This window comes from Mustela erminea, chromosome 17, assembly GCF_009829155.1.
Source record: "Mustela erminea isolate mMusErm1 chromosome 17, mMusErm1.Pri, whole genome shotgun sequence".
NCBI lineage: Eukaryota > Metazoa > Chordata > Mammalia > Carnivora > Mustelidae > Mustela > Mustela erminea.
Window position 1 is genome coordinate 67,308,708 of NC_045630.1, and position 4,864 is coordinate 67,313,571.

At 40.5% G+C, this 4,864-nt stretch overlaps 1 pseudogene; it reads right to left on the minus strand.

Annotated features, from left to right (window-relative positions):
• Positions 1-2,453: 2,453 nt before the first annotated feature.
• On the minus strand, positions 2,454-3,545 carry LOC116575966 (annotated as a pseudogene).
• Positions 3,546-4,864: the final 1,319 nt, after the last annotated feature.

The following is a 4,864-nucleotide window of genomic DNA, read 5'->3' on the forward strand; positions in this document are numbered from 1 at the left end:
TTACATAGACACTGTCCTTGTTCCGATTTAACTCAGTAGAGCACTCAGCAATTTTAATCAGAAAATCTTTTGTTCATTAGAGCAAGGATACTTATCATGAGATCTACCCTCTTCATTAATGTGAAGTACATAATACTGCAGTGTTAACTACGGGCACGATGATGAAGAGCGGATCTCTAGAACGTGTTCATCTTGCACGGCTGGCAGCCGTACCCACTGAACAGCCACTGTGCACTTGCCCTGACCCTGACAATCACCATTCTGCTCTGTGTCTGTGCGTTTGACTCTTTGGTTTCCTCCTTTACGTGGAGTTTGCCTTCTGTGACTGACGTGCTTCACTAAGCATGATTCTTCCAGGCCCATGTTCTTGCAAATAGCAGGATTTCTTTTCCTTTTGTTTTTGTTTTTGTTTTAAGTCTGAATAACATCTCATTGTAGTGTGTGTTTGTGTGTGTGTGTGTGCATCTACAAAATCCAAAATAATATTATTTTTCAGAGATGATTGTGGTGTGTGGCATCTAGATGATTATAGTATCTAATAGAGATCCTAGTACTCAGTGAGCTCCCTGCAAACAACTGTAGTTGACAGACTTGAAGACACAGAAGTCCAAAGGCACACAAAATCAGAGTTAGTCAGAAACACTAGCACAAGCTCATAGAGACCCGGTAGGTTCAGGAACAGACATGGGAGAAACTGCACAAAGATGCACAAAGAGAAGTTAGTATCTACATAATAAACACCTTGAGGAAGAATGATAACACAATTGCAATAACATTCTGAAAGACAAATCCCTCTCTTCTGTTGCTGACACATCAACTTGGTTGTTTCTGGCCTCGGGGTCTCCCTAACACTCTCTGAAGCTCAATTTCTTCACCTCTCAGATGAGACTGCTGGGCTAGAGGTTTAAGATCTCCTGTGACCATGACATTTATGACTCAGACTTTTTGGAGATCCTCCTGGATAAGGGACAGGTGCAGCGTACATTTTCCTGTCCTGGTCAAGGAAACTATCCTTTTAAACCCTTTCTGAAACCAGTGGAGTGCACCCAGCAGTATGAAAGTCGTATTTTGAAAAACATCTGTTCCATTTTGATTCTAAATGTTTGCATAACACTTAACCATTGTAGTAGTATTTTCTCACTTATTTTGGAGATAGCTTGAAAGTTAAATTAACTGATCATCAGATTGAACTCCATTATAAAGATGAGAAAACTGATTTAGATACATCAAAGTCCCAGAGCCAATACTTCGTGGGGTCAGGACTTCAGTCTACAGCAAAAGTGTTACAGAAATCCTGTCTTTAAGTCTTTAAGTCCTTTCATATGGAAGGAGAGTGACAGAAGACTGATCTACTCTGGGTTGCCTGGTGCTTGGGGAGGCACAGTGCACTCTGGGCTCTATCCAAGCCTGCTGAGTTTTAGAGTTAAGAGGCCTGATTTGTATGGACCTGCACTGGTCTTTTGGGGGAGGGTCTTGCCATGCTGGTTCTGATCCAAGTTTGACCAAGAAGTGCAGTTATTCCAGAGTGCAAGAGTAGAAAATAAGAAGGAATGCAGGCCACATAACCAGTGTCTGGGTCAGCCATACTCAGCCGGTATTTCTGTGCCTATGCTGAATGGTGGGGGAAGGAAATGGTGTCTGTGAGCTCTTTTGTACCTGGAGAGGGAACCCCACAAATTCCACTTTTCATAGATGCACTCCAACAAGAGGAGTGAACCATCTCTACCCATGCACCTTAGGTGGTCCTCAGATCATACCATCTGCCCCCTGGCTGCCTTCCTTTCAGGAGGAGGGTAAAACCCTTGGGATTCTATCCCAGGCACGCAAATGAATCTAAAACCCAGGCTTTGAGCCCCATTGGTTGCAAAACTCATAAATTCAGCCCCTCTCATTTTCCCAAACAATGGCTTTGGAGAAGTGTTCTCCTTGTGTATATCCTTAGGTGCTCTGCTATCTCTCATGCTTGTATACAACCAAGGCTCTCTCTTCACTTCAACATCCACAATCCTTTCCTCCCCCATACCACATCTCCATACTTCCTACCTTCCTCCAGGTAGCCTCTTCACTCCCTCTATTTGTGCAACTTCTTTGCAGTCCTTAGGTCAATTTCTCGGGTATTCAGAACGATTTGGTAGTTAGCTAAGTGTGTTCAAGGGATGAGGCAAGCCCAAGGTCCTCCTACTCCACAGCCATCTTAGATCCTCCTCCTAGGTCTTTTCAGAATAAGAGAAGGAGGAAAGCTAACTTTTAGTGACAGATACTGTGCTATCTCTTTTAATCCTTCAACAGCATTGAGAGGAATATATTATTATGCCTGCTTTGTGTAAGAGAATATTTAGGCCCTGCAACATCAAACAACTCATTGAAGACCACACAGATAACATTAGCAGAAAATTTTATGACTTACTTAGTGACACGTTTGGCCTAAATGTGTGTGTACTTTTGAAGATGTTCTAATATAAACTCACAGGAGAAAACCAAGTCTTTTCCATTATTTTCTGAATGGCCAGCTGTAGATCTTTGTTCCTAAGGCTGTATACCATTGGGTTCAAAGTGCAGTATAGGTGATGTAGATCACTGTCACAGCCTGTCTTTGCTTGATGAATATTTGGCTGAGAACTGCACGTAGACAGAGAAGGCACAGCCATAGTGGACAACAAACACAATAAGATGGAAGGCACAAGTGGAGAAGGCTTTCCACTTGCCTTCATCAGATAGGATCTTCAGGATGGTATGGACAATGAAGCCATAAGCCATGCAGGTTAAGATCAAGGGCACAACAAGAGCCAAGATGCCACAGATGAAGATGACCAGCTCATTGACGTAGGTTTCAGCACAGGCAAGTTGGATAACTGGTGAAATATCACAAAAGTAGTGTTTGACGTTGTTGGAGCCACAGAAATGGAGGCTGAAGACCAAAATTGTTCCCACCAGAGATATTAAGAAGCCACTAACAATACAAGTTGATGCCAGCTGTCCACATACCCTCCAGGTCATGAGAATGAGGTAGTGCAAAGGCTGGCAAGTGATGGAGAAGATGGTGAGGTTTGAACACAGAGTGATCAAATAAAGCAGAGAAAGAGCATGAAGAGAACAGGCTGAAATTCACTGAAGCTGGAGAAACCCAACAGTAGAAAGTTGATGACCTGGGAAGAAGTGACCATGGAGAGCAAAAGTCATGGAATAAAGCCAGTATGATCGCCAGGTCCAGAGACCTCTGAGATGGAGGAATCAGAGAGACTTACCCCAGCACCAGTCTGATGTGAATGAGAAACAAATGGAAGGAAAGAGAAGAAAAGGATTATAAATTAACCAAAAATTATCCCAATAGGTATGCATAGTGCTACTTCTCTGCCAATGATTTTATCAGTGAGTCTCAGATTAGTGTTCACCAAAGGCACAATATTTGCTGACATAAAACCTATCCTTTCATCCCCCCAACTCTTGCAGACTTATGTACTCTCCACTTAATTATTAAGTAATTTAAGATTCAAAAGAAACCCTATTTTAATTATGATTTCCCATGGTCATAGTTTTACCCACATTGCTGATACATATATTCCATAAGCAATAGTACCAACATCTGAGGATCTGCCTCTCACCTGCTTTTAATACATTCGGACAATCTCTTAGAAAGTTAGCGTGTATTTACTACATGACTCCACAATTACACTCCTAGATATTTGCTTAACAGAATGGAAAACTCCATGCATTATGAAAATGTGTGCTCACAAGTCTTTGTGCAGCTCTGTACCTAAGAGCTGAAAACTGAAAGCTACACGCCCATCAGTGTGTGCCTGCCTAGACACACTGCAGTGTATTTGTACAATGCAACAAAAATAATGAACTCCAAAGTCACACACATCATGGATAAGTTTCAAAAATATGCTTAATGGAAGAGGCCAAAAAGCAAAAAGTACATACTATGTGATTCTATTCATATGGAATTAGAGTATTGTCAAATGCAGTGGTGGTCTAGGGCACTGATTGGGAGGGGGCATGTGGAACAATTTCAGTGTGATGGAAATGTTTTATATCATTGTGGTAAGTACGTGGGTACACATATTTGTCAAAACACAGTGGGTCACACACTTAAACTGGGTGTCTACTATTATATATAAATTGTGTCTTGATATCTTTGGTTCAGGGATGAAACTTAAATGAACCCAACGCTACATATTAAAGCCAATGCTGGAAAGCAGCTAGAAACAAATGTGTGAGGTTTCTTTCACCTTGGCTTAGGAAAATGTTTCTTAGACAAGACCTGAGAAGCACTAAACATAAAACCATGCATTTATAAGTAAACTTAATCAAAATTGAAAAGCTCACTCTCATTAAAAACACCATTGAGAAAACAAAAATGCAAGCTGCAGACTTGGAGGGAATATTCACAATACACATATCTTACAAACGACTTTAATCCAGTATTTATAAACATGTCCTAGAATACAAAAATGAAAAAGCAGTCTTATTAAAATAGGCAAAAGACTAGAACAATTTTCTAAAAAGACATATGAATGATCAATAAGAAAACGAAAAAAGCATTCAACACAATTGGGTATCAGAGTAATACAAAGTAAAATTAAATGAGATGCTACTTACTCCACTAGAATGATTAATATATTTAGGAAACAAAAAACAAAAGGGATACAAAACACCTGGCAGTACTGAAAGTTGAAGAGAATATGAGGCAACCAGTGGGAGTATCATGTGGAACAACCGCTTTGAAAAACACTGGGCAGCATCTTACAGAATTAAATATATATATCTACCCAACATAAGAGAGAGGTATAACAGCAATTGTCCACAAAAGACCTTTACAAAATATGTTCATGGCAGGTTTATTCATAATAGCCAATTAGAG